We start from the raw sequence: 13,753 nt of genomic DNA, 5'->3' as shown, positions 1-13,753 counted from the left end.
TTTTAGCTTTAAAGTTAATATTAAGAGTAGCAATCACTTAATTAAGCACTTAGATATACTACTTTTGGTGTGGGATGGAAATTTCAAGATTAATGTTAATGCTTTAATAGGAACTATGTTTGGTCATGTTGCTATGTATCAACTTTATAGGAGAAATTATTAGATTGGATTAATTAACCATAACACAATTGGAGGCTACCAATCAATTTCGAGGGTTTTAGAAAATTGTATCTAATAATTTTTCATGTTTCAGTGTCAGATCATCTTGCTAATAAGATTTGCCATAAAATATTATTATTAAAAATTTATAAGATTTTTTCGTTAATATATTAGACATTTATATTATTTTAGATGTTATTTATATACAAATCAAACATAAATGATGATATAAATTAATATATTTAATATATAATAAATAGGATTCCTTAAATAATTAAACAAGAATTATACAATATTAAGTGAATTTTTTTTAAGTGTTACATGGAAAATAGCCTTGAATTTTTTTGGCATACCGAGTAAATCTTTGCTACGAGATGATCTCTAATCTCTAAAATATAGTCCAACAAGCATAGTAATATAAATCATAAGAGATAGACTCTTAAAAAAAATAAGACCTAATAAAGATAGAAAATGTGTATTTATTTATGATAACCGCTTCTTAATAAAATTGACAAAGTCATCTCTAAATTAATAATATATTACCCTCCGGCTTAACACCCCTTAATTTTTACGAATTTAAAATTTACTTCATTGATAAGAACTACTTAAACCCTGTTTCAACGTATAATTCTTTAGGACAAAAAATTTAAAAGTAACAAATAATAACATTTACATTAACTATCGTTTTCTATGTGAAATGTTTAATATAAGAACTACTTAAACTCTATTTTAACATATGATTCTTTAGGAAAAAAAATTAGAAGTAACAAATAATAACATTTACACTAAGTGTTGTTTTCTATGTGAAATGTTTAATATAAGAACTACTTAAACTCTGTTTTAACATATGATTCTTTTGAACAAAAAACTTAGAAGTAACAAATAATAACATTTACATTAATTGTCGCTTTTCTATGTGAAATGCTTAATAGGCTACTTAGAAAATAACCAAAATAAATGTCATAACATTTGTTTGAAGTATTAGTGATGAGTGAAGCATTTGGAGTGAAAATTAGCAATGTTGTACCAATAATTAGGCAGTTAAATTTTATCGTAAAAACTATGTTTAGGGTTTCGATGTACACACACACACACACATAACTTAATTTGTCAATATTTTGAATATTTGAACTTCAAATCTTGGCTATTAGTATGATAATGAAGTTTTTTTTTGTGTTGTATATGTATGCGCGCATGCACGGTGTATCAGAATTCTATTGCTACAAGAATTACCTTTGTCTCAATTTCTCAAAAACCAAATTAACAAAGCACGATTGTGAAACAACAAGACTTCATCAAGTCGATAAGAACAGATGAATATACAAAAAAAACTTACTTAGTCTAGCATAACTAAGCATCACTTATATTATAATAATCAGAAATCAATTTATAACCACACAATTTTTTGAAATTTGTATACAGCCTAAAATACAAAAAAATAAATAAAAATTAAAAATTATTAGGTGTTTTGATAGCCTCTCAGATAAGCTTCGACCCCAGACTCCCCACGACACGATCCCAAAAATCCAATCATTATTATAAATACAATGATGCTATGAATCACTGCGAAATATTTTTGATGATATAAATTGATTAATCTTACTATAATTAACTCCATTAGTAATACACTATAATTAAATTGATCTTACTTGCTAAAATTAGGTTTATCTTAATGGATCTTTTTTTACTTTAGGAAAGTAACTTTTATTTCTATCTTAAATTTTGAACAAAATAAATTTTTAATAAAACCAAGAACCAATCACCGAATGCCACGTCACTTTTACTTTAGAAAAGTCAAAATTATGTGAAATTTTCCAACTTTTTTTAAATATGCAAATTAATCGAAATATTAAACGTTTACTTTTACGCGTAAGTGTTCTTAAATTTCATATCTAACGGATATAAAAAGTAAAAACATTGCTTGATCACAGCGGGGTGAGTCCACGCTCTGCAAGAGCGAGTGGGAGGACACGGCGGCCTCTGTGAAAGGAAAAGTCCAAAAGGTACAGCTGGTGGCATGCAGGGGAGGCCACGTTTCGAATGGTGATTGGAGGGTAAAAGTGTAAAAAGGACGAACAGCTGACGCAGAAAGATATGCAGCTTCTCTCATTCAATGGGAAAGTGACGACTCGGTCGTAGGATATCATTTCCCAGGTTATGATTCCACGCTCCGCAGCCGAAATCTGAAAACTGCTCATTCATTTCTGGCCATCCGATGCGGAGGGCTGACGTCATTGATCCGTTGCCATGGATCGTGGAGCCTACAGTGCATAAGGAAAAAAAGATCCGTGTTATATGTCACGGGCCGCGATTACATGAGCTCACATGACAGACATCGATTGAATAATATAGTTTGCGTGCATTATGTAACTGATGTCTATCATGTGAGTTCATATCGTCACAGACCATAATTTTAAGAATTTTTGAGAAAATATTATCATTGAATTGCGAGCGCCAATTATATTCTGTCATGTGTCCACATAGAAGAAATTATTAGGATAAGTTATGTACTTACGTTTCTTTGTAGAGTTCAGACATTTAATTTTAGTTTGATTTAAGATTGATAATATTTTAATTCAAGATCATTTAAACTTAAAAAATATGATTGATTGTTTAAAATTTGAATTTTGACTGACCAAACATTAGTATTTTCTTTTAGTTTGACATCTCGATCATATGGTAGAACCAAATCAATTACAGTAAATGTATTTAAGTGCACTTAAATATCTTATTTTTCCTTAAAATATAGTGAGGATGGAGTTCTAATTATTTAAAATTAAAGAATATGATTGGTTATCAAAACTCAACATGATTATATTAATTTTTAGATGAAAGATTTATTTATTTTTACTAGACTGGACGTTTAGTATCTTCTTTCAATGTGACATCCTGGACCGAATTGATTACGGTTTATCAAATCAATTCACTATGTTATTAATATATACACACACAAAGCATACATTTCATTAATGTAACAAACCAAAACGAGTAAATGCTATAATCAATGTTATTAAATTCTTCTTAAATATTGACTTAGTATATGAGTTGGAACAATTGTACAATTGTCCTATGGCGGGGCAATGGTCAAACTAGTGGATCGATGCTATTCTAATTAAAAAATTTATAATATTTCAAATCGTAATTTTTAACTTTCATTGATTCGTTTACATGTTAAAATTTTGATTCACAATTCACTAATTGATGAACTAGAACAATAGTACATTGGTTCTATGGTGGGGCAATGGTCAAACTAGTGGATCGATACTTTTCTAATTAAAAAAATTATAATATTTCGAATCTTAATTTTTAACTTCCATCGATTCATTTAAATTAATGCGTAAGTGCAATGATAGTTAGACACTAACTAGAATATTATTACACTCTTTAATAATGTGTGTGTTCCAATTATGATTAAAGCATTATAAAAGTACTTTTTTTTTTTTACTTAGGACTTAATTGCATACGTCGAATGATGTCATTAATGCAGTGACAAACTATTATTCAACGAACACTAGTACTGTGCAGAGTGGCCTGAATGCCAATGTCAATGCCAATGCACAGCGGAAACCAACAAATCGAATTGGAACAAGTAATTTAAGCAACCAACAATGAGTACATGGAATAATCAATTACAATGATAATAATGGAAAGTAATAAAAACAAAGACATAAGAATTTACATGGTTCAGCAATGTGCTTACATCTACGGGAGCAAGCAGTTGATTTTCATTATCAAATTGTCAAGCTTATATCAAAAGGTTACCAAATATGGTTTATATTCTAACCATATGTGCATAAGACTTAGAATACAACTAAAACACTTCTGTAGAAAATCCTAGAGGAAAATCCTTCAAATCTCCCAATTTACTGATCTCCTGTTTCAAAATGTGTAATCTACGCTGAAAAAAACAGTCGACAGTTTCAACAAACCATCGATGGTATGGACTGAAACTGCTTGAAACTGTTGACGGTTATCTACCGAGAGTTGTTCCTTCTATAGACTAGAACTGTCTACGGTTATCTCCCGAGACCAAAACTGTCAATCATCGTCGACCAAATAGTCGACGGTTTAATACTGCAACCAACTTTTTTGTTCTCTGCTTTACTATGTTTTCCCAGTGCATGTGTTCCACTCAATATGTCTCATATATCCAACTGTAAAGACCCGAAAAATTAAAATGATTAAAATCATTTAAAAAATAAATAAATAAAATAACTGATAAATAAATAAAAGGAATGGTGTGTGAAAAAGAAATAATAATAATAATAATAAAAATTAAAGAAATTAAATTAAATTAAGATGAATTAAATAATTAAATAATTAGTTATTAAATTAAATATTTTTACATGGGATTAAAAAAAAAAACTAATTAGAATGATATATATAAGTAAGTTATTATAATATATATATATATATATATATATATATATATATATATATATAAAGTAAAAGAAGGAAGAAGAAAGAAGAAGAAGCAGAGACGTCAACCCCTCCCCCCCGGGTGAAATTTCCTGCGCCAACCACCTCTGTCTCCGTCTCTCTTCTTCTCTCAATTTCTCGGCCAGTTTGCGACGGATCGGGAAACGAAAAGTGCCGTTGGAATCCTGGTTCCACTGCCGACATTTCTATTAGAGCAGATTTTTCATGAGAACGACTTAAGCTCTGCTCCTGAGGAAAAGTAATTTTTTTCCATTTTTTTAATTTCACTGTTAATATGTTGTTAAATCGACGATCAGACACCACCACGTGGTCGTAGTCGTCGTCATCATCATTTTGACGTAGATAATTTTTCAATTGAGATTTTATAGGCCCTACTCCAAAGCGAGAGTGAGATTTGGGAATTTGGCTAAATTTAAGGGTATTATTATTTATTTAGGAATTATGGCCCTAGGAAATATTTAAATAATATTTTATTCATGATTAATTTATTAGAGTTATGAATTTTTGATTCAGGATCCGGGTGAGCGCTGCAGGTATTTTTCGGAGTCCCTGTTGGCGTAGTTCAAGAAATCAGGTAAGGGAAAAAATATAAATTAAATCATAATTTTTATGAATTAAATGAAAAATAAATTGTGTTATATGTACGTGTAAATTTTTCAGTATAGGTTTAAAATGCCAACCATTTAAATTATGTTTTTCCAAATTTAGGACTGTTTATTAGATACATATATGTGAAATTGAACTGATGGAAGTGAAATATTTTTCAGAATAATTATGTAAGAAATTAAAAGTATTTTTCTAGTATATGAATGTTAATTGTGAGTTGGCTTATTTTCAGGCAATGTATAAATTTTACTGCTAAATTGTGTGGCATGAGTAAATAGAAATGCTGTGTGGAAATATGTTATATGTATGAGATGCATAATATACATGGAATGAATTGAGTATAAAAATGTTAAATGAAATATGCTGCACATGTGTATTAATGCAACCATGTAAACAACTGAAATATACTGGGTAAAACAGCTGAAATATGATGAGTAAAATAGCTGAAAGTGGTTGGGTAAATGTGTAACAATTGAAAAATGTTTGATAAAACAGCTAAAAGATGCTCGATATGAAATGAAAATAGAAATGAATGGAATGGAAATGAAATGTGAACAATGTAAAATGGGAAAAAGTCACTTAAAGTGAAATGAAATGTAATGTTTAAGTTATGAACATGAACGGATGTGTATGATTGAATAATGATAGGAAAGTATAATGTATTATGATATTAGAAGTATTTATGCTAGTAGAATATATTACGCTTGGGCGAGGCGCACTTTTCGCCTTAGGGCTTGCTGAGGAAGGCGAGTGCACTAGTAGATTTAGATGTGGCGGTAGCTGCATAACGTACTAAGGCAGAGGAAACCTACTTGTATGGGCGGGTAGATTTCCCTAACCTTAGGGCCTTTGCCGGTAAACTTTTGTATGAACCGTGTGAGTACGAGATCAATTTATCACTTAAGGGCTTACTGAGTAAGGTGAGTGCCTTAGTATGCTTTAGTTGTGACCTTTGGGTTGCCAAATGTATCAAAGTAGAGGGGTACTACTTGTATGGACGGGTAATCACCTCAATCCTTGGATAATCTCGTGGGTAAAATATCTTACATGTGTTTGAATAGGATCAGAAAATGATTTCGAAAATTATGTTAAGAATTTGCAAATGTTAAATATTATGTTGATTATAAACTCATGTTGGCCACACATTGTTTTAATATATTGTTTCTTTCCTTACTGAAATGTTTTTCACCCGAATGTGAATTTTTTTTTTTCTTCAAGATTTCCTTGAGATCGAGCTTTGAGAGCTCGAGGTTTTTATTACATTATTGGGAAATAGAAAAAGAAAATGGTATATTTCTATGTTAATTTTGGGGAATGTAAATATTTATGTTTTATGCCTATATATTTTAAGACTATTGAGTAAGGAATGATTGTGAAAATGCTAAATTGTTTTGAAAGTTATGTAGATTTATGGGAATGCAAGTGATGGGTAATTTAATATGGATTATAGTTAGAATTAGTAAACTCTGGTATATTATTATATGGAGATTATAATTATGTTTTCCGCTGCGTATGTTATGGATTATGATTTATCAGGATATGATCAAGTATAATACACCGAACCCAGATTTAAGGGTTCTAGGCGTTGTTAGAAATGTTAGAGTATTAGGTTAGAGATGATTTATACCAAAGTATAGGAAACAGTTAGGATAAAGATGCTAGATGGATAGGTTAGATTAGGTGTTGAGCAGTAGGTATGGTGTAGGGAAGTGTAGGATTTTGTCTTATAGCTTGGAGGTGGAAATCCCTTGGCGGACTTCTGTGATTTTCTGATTCATTCGAAAGTTTCTGAAAACCACGGTAAATCCATCGAATGTGATATTTCTTAGCCGTGAGACTGGTCCTTATATGGAGAATTTGGATGTGCATTGGATTTAAAGTATATAATTGTGTTGTTGAGATTATGGTGTGGGATATGGTAAATCGTAGAATTATGGGAATGAAAGATCGGGTAAAAAATTTTTAAGGATGAAATTTTTTAAGAATGGGAGAATATAAAGACCCGAAAAATTAAAATGATTAAAATAATTTAAAAAATAAATAAATAAAATAATTGATAAATAAATAAAAGGAATGGTGTGTGAAAAATAAGAAAATAATAATAATAATAAAAATTAAAGAAATTAAATTAAATTAAGATGAATTAAATAATTAAATAATTAGTTATTAAATTAAATATTTTTACATTGGATTTAAAAAAAAAAACTAATTAGAATGATATATATAAGTAAGTTATTATAATATATATATATATAAAGTAAAAGAAGGAAGAAGAAAGAAGAAGAAGAAGCAGAGACGACAACCCCCCCGGGTGAAATATCCTACGCCAACCACCTCCGTCTCCGTCTCTCTTCTTCTCTCAATTTCTCGACGAGTTTGCAACGGATCAAGAAACGGAAAGTGCCATTGGAATCCTGGTTCCGCTGCCGACATTTCTATTAGAGCAGATTTTTCATGGGAACGACTTAAGCACTGCTCCTGGGGAAAAGTAATTTTTTCCCATTTTCTTAATTTCGCCGTTAATATGCGGTTAAATCGACAATCAGACACCATCACGTGGTCCTAGTTGTCGTCATCGTCATTTTGACGTTGGTAATTTTTCAATTGAAATTTTATAGGCCCTACTCCAAAGTGAGAGTGAGATTTGGTAATTTGGCTAAATTTAAGGGCATTATTATTTATTTAGGAATTATGGCCCTAAGAAATATTTAAATAATATTTTATTCATGAATAATTTATTGAAGTTAGGAATTTTTTATTCAGGGTCCGCGTGAGCGCCGCAGGTATTTTTCGGATTCCTTGTTGGCGTAGTTCAAGAAACCAGGTAAGGGAAAAAATATATATTAAATCAGAATTTTTATGAATTAAATGAAAAATAAATTATTATATGTACGTGTAAATTTTTAAGTATGGGTTTAAAATGCCAATCATTTAAATTATATTTTTTCAAATTTAGGACTGTTTATTAGATACATATATGTGAAATTGAACTGATGGAAGTGAAATATTTTTCAGAATAATTATGCAAGAAATTAAAAGCATTTTTCTAGTATATGAATGTTGATTGTGGGTTGGTTTATTTTCAGGTAATATAGGAATTTTACTGCTAAATTGTGTGGCATGAGTAAATAGAAATGCTGTGTGGAAATATGTTATATGTATGAGATGCATAATATACATGGAATGAATTGAGTATAAAAATGTTAAATGAAATATGCTGCACGTGTGTATTAATGCAACCATGTAAACAACTGAAATATACTGGGTAAAACAGCTGAAATATGATGAGTAAAATAGCTGAAAGTGGTTGGGTAAATGTGTAACAGTTGAAAAATGTTTGATAAAATAGCTAAAAGATGCTCGATATGAAATGAAAATAGAAATGAATGGAATGGAAATGAAATGTGAACAATGTAAAATGGGAAAAAGTCACTTAAAGTGAAATGAAATGTAATGTTTAAGTTATGAACATGAACGGATGTGTATGATTGAATAATGATAGGAAAGTATAATGTATTATGATATTAGAAGTATTTATGCTAGTAGAATATATTACGCTTGGGCGAGGCGCACTTTTCGTCTTAGGGCTTGCTGAGGAAGGCGAGTGCACTAGTAGATTTAAATGTGGCAGTAGCTGCATAACGTACTAAGGTAGAGGGAACCTACTTGTATGGGCGAGTAGATTTTCTTATCCTTATGACCTTTGCCAGTAAATTTTTGTATGAACCGTGTGAGCACGAGATCAATTTATCACTTGAGGGCTTACTGAGTAAGGTTAGTGCCCTAGTATGCTTTAGTTGTGACCTTTGGGTTGCCAAATGTATCAAAGCAGAGGGGTGCTACTTGTATGGACGAGTAATCACCTCTATCCTTAAATAAGCTCGTGGGTAAAATATCTTACATGTGTTTGAATAGGATCAGAAAATGATTTCGAAAATTATGTTAAGAATTTGCAAATGTTAAATATTATGTTGATTATAAACTCATGTTAGCCACACACTATTTTAATATATTGTTTCTTCCCTTATTGAAATGTTTCTCACTCAAATATGAATGTTTTTTTTTTTTTCAAGATTTCCTTGAGATCGAGCTTTGAGAGCTCGAGGTTTTTATAGCATTATTGGGAAATAGAAAAAGAAAATAGTATATTTCTATGTTAATTTTGGGAAATGTAAATATTTATGTTTTATGCCTATATGTTTTAAGACTATTGAGTAAGGAATGATTGTGAAAATACTAAATTGTTTTGAAAGTTATGTAGATTTATGGGAATGCAAGTGATGGGTGATTTAATATGGATTATAGTTAGAATTAGTAAACTCTGGTATATTATCATATGGAGATTATGATTATGTTTTCCGCTGCGTATGTTATGGATTATGATTTATCAAGATATGATCAAGTATAACGCACCGGACCCAGATTTAAGGGTTCTAGGCGTTGCATTATGGTATCAGGGCAATGTCCAACCGGAAGTGTGATTAATTTCACATCGCCTGGATATAGAAATGTTAGAGTATTAGGTTAGAGATGATTTATACCAAAGTATAGGAAACAGTTAGGATAAAGATACTAGATGAATAGGTTAGATTAGGTGTTGAGCAGTAGGTATGGTGTAGGGAAGTATAGGATTTTGTCTTATAGCTTGGAGGTGGAAATCCCTTTGCGGACTTCTGTGATTTTCTGATTCATTCGAAAGTTTCTGAAAACCACGATAAATCCATCGAAGGTGATATTTCTTAGCCGTGAGACTGGTCCTTATATGGAGAATTTGGATGTGCATTTGATTTAATGTATATAATTGTGTTGTTGAGATTATGGTATGGGATATGGTAAATCGTAGAATTATGGGAATGAAAGATCGGGTACGAAATTTTTTAAGAAGGGGAGAATGTAAAGACTCGAAAAATTAAAATGATTAAAATAATTTAAAAAATAAATAAAAAAATAACTGATAAATAAATAAAAGGAAGGGTGTGTGAAAAATAAGAAAAAATAATAATAATAATAATAATTAAAGAAATTAAATTAAATTAAGATGAATTAAATAATTAAATAATTAGTTATTAAATTAAATATTTTTACATTGGATTTAAAAAAAAACTAATTAGAATTATATATATAAGTAAGTTATTATAATATATATATATATATATATATAACGTAGAAGAAGGAAGAAGAAAGAAGAAGAAGTAGAGACGTCAACCCCCCCCGGGTGAAATTTCCTACGCCAACCACCTCCGTCTCCGTCTCTCTTCTTCTCTCAAGTTCTCGGCGAGTTTGCGACGGATCAGGAAACGGAAAGTGCCGTTGGAATCCTGGTTCCGCTGCCAACATTTCTATTAGAGCAAAATTTTCATAGGAACAATTTAGACACTTGCTCCTGGGGAAAAGTAATTTTTTCCCTTTTTCTCAATTTCGCTATTAATATGCGGTTAAATCGACGATGAGACACCACCACGTGGTCCTAGTCATCGTCATTGTCATTTTGACGTAAGTAATTTTTCAATTGGGATTTTATAAGCCCTACTCCAAAGCGAGAGTGAAATTTGGGAATTTGGCTAAATTTAAGAGTATTATTATTTATTTAGGAATTATGGCTCTAGGAAATATTTAAATAATATTTTATTCATGAATAATTTATTAGAGTTATGGATTTTTGATTCAGGATCCGGGTGAGCGCTGCAGGTATTTTTCGAAGTCCCTGTTGGCGTAGTTCAAGAAATCAGGTAAGGGAAAAAATATAAATTAAATCATAATTTTTATGAATTAAATGAAAAATAAATTGTATTATATGTACGTGTAAATTTTTCAGTATAGGTTTAAAATGCCAACCATTTAAATTATGTTTTTCCAAATTTATGACTATTTATTAGATACTTATATGTGAAATTGAACTGATGGAAGTGAAATATTTTTCAGAATAATTATGTAAGAAATTAAAAGTATTTTTCTAGTATATGAATGTTAATTGTGAGTTGACTTATTTTCAGGCAATGTATGAATTTTACTGCTAAATTGTGTGGCATGAGTAAATAGAAATGTTGTATGGAAATATGTTATATGTATGAGATGCATAATATACAGGGAATGAACTGAGTATGAAAATGTTAAATGAAATATACTACTTGTGTGTGTTAATGCAACCATGTAAACAGCTGAAATATGCTGGGTAAAACAGTTGAAAATAGTTGGGTAAATGTGTAATAGCTGAAAAATGTTGGGTAAAACAGCTGAAAGATGTTCGGTATGAAATGAAATGAAAATAGAAATGAATGGAATGGAAATAAAATATGAACAATGTAAAATGGGGAAAAGTCACTTAAAGTGAAATGAAATACAATGTTTAAGCTATGAACATAAAGGGATGTGTATGATTGAATAATGACAGAAAAGAATAATATATTATGATATTAGAAGTATTTATGCTAGTAGAACATGTTACGCTTGGGCGAGGCGCACTTTTCTCCTGAGAGCTTGCTGAGTAAGGCGAGTGCACTAGTAGCTTCAGATGTGGTAGTAACTGCATAGCGTACTATGGCAGAGGGAACCTACTTGTATGGGCGAGTAGATTTCCCTATCCTTAGGGCCTTTGCCGATAAACTTTTGTATGAACTGTGTGAGTACAAGACCAATTTATCATTTGAGAGCTTACTAAGTAAGGTGAGGGCCCTGGTATGCTTTAGTTGTGACCTTTGGGTTGTCAAATGTATCAAAGCAGAGGGGTGCTACTTGTATGGGCGGGTAATCACCCCTATCCTTGGATAATCTTGTGGGTAAAATATCTTACATGTGTTTGAATAGGATCAGAAAATGATTTCGAAAATTATGTTAAGAATTTGCAAATGTTAAATATTATGTTGATTATAAACTCATGTTTGCCACACATTGTTTTAATATATTGTTTCTTTCCTTACTGAAATGTTTCTCAGCTCAATATGAATTTTTTTTTTTTTTTCAAGATTTCCTTGAGATCGAGCTTTGAGAGGTCGAGGTTTTTATAGCATTATTGGGAAATAGAAAAAGAAAATGGTATATTTCTATGTTAATTTTGAGGAATGTAAATATTTATGTTTTATGCCTATATGTTTTAAGGCTATTGAGTAAGGAATGATTGTGAAAATACTAAATTGTTTTGGAAGTTATGTAGATTTATGGGAATGCAGGTGATGGGTGATTTAATATGGATTATAGTTAAAATTAGTAAACTCTGGTATTTTGTTATATGGAGATTATAATTATGTTTTCTGCTACATATGTTATGGATTATGATTTATCAGGATATGATCAGGTATAACGCACCAGACCCGGATTTAAGGGTTCGGGGCATTACACCAACAATTAGGTTTTTCACCTCATAAATCATTACAAAAGTTTGCGTCTTTTATGGTAATTGTCAAAAGTCAAGTGTACAATGTACTACTTTTGAAAACTCAAAATGTTAGTGAATTTTACCTATTTCTGTTCCTGATGAGCAAGAGAACACATTGATCTTGACCATGCTACTAAAGTTTTAGATCATATACCTTAAATATTAAATTTTTAAGTAATTATAAATCTAAAATTTCATTGTTAAAAAATGGTGTAATATTAATTTATAATTATATATAATTTTAAATTATAAAATAAATTTAAAATTGAGTCATACTTCCAAACATCCCCTAAGCAACTTTGACATTATTTACCTATCCAAATCAAAATAAGAAGACCTAGATTGAGGTGAATCAAAGTCTGGCCTTCCATGATATTTTTCTTAGGTGTGGTGTGTAAGTTCATGATTTTGTGGGATAACAGTTTTTAAATTATCATAATGTATGGTTTGATATCTTACGAATAAAGGGAAAAAAATATCATCATTAAACAAATGACAATTCAAAAATTTTCATTGACTCATAACACAAAATCGAGAAAGATGGTTATTTTCATTTTAAATAGTGGAAATATTTGTTATTATGCTATCCAAATATTATGAAATTTTAATTTTTAAAAATAGATATTTAATGAAACCAATGTGGCTAACGTTTTTTTAATAATTACATGCTGATGACACTTTGTTATAATGTCAGACTCTATATATAATGCCATTAACGACAAAAATGAAAATCCTACAACAACTTTTGAGATTAAAAAAAAAAATTATTTCAATCCACAAGGCATGTATAAAAGTGTGTTTTAACAATAGAGTTTCTTTTCCTCTCGTAAGATATGACGTGATGATGTTTATGAAGTTCGAAATGCAAGTTAATTTGAATTTTTTTGAATAAAAATCATATTGTTGTTATGTTAAACCACTTATTTATTAATGGTTAAGTAATAAAAATATAGAATGTGCTATGTGTCACACCCCGAACCCGGAAATGGGCCCTAAGATGTGATTTAGTAACCTAACCTGTCTCTGTATCATACAACCATTCATGATACTACACAACATAAGGGTCCGACCCCGTAGGGTTCGCCTATACCTTATCCACAATCACATACATAATATACATAGCGGAATAATTCAACTTATTCCATCATAATACCACACCTGAGTCTATACAAAATC

Source organism: Malania oleifera, chromosome 6 (assembly GCF_029873635.1).
Source record: "Malania oleifera isolate guangnan ecotype guangnan chromosome 6, ASM2987363v1, whole genome shotgun sequence".
In the NCBI taxonomy this organism is placed as follows: Eukaryota; Viridiplantae; Streptophyta; class Magnoliopsida; order Santalales; family Ximeniaceae; genus Malania; species Malania oleifera.
This window is presented reverse-complemented; position numbering follows the sequence as displayed.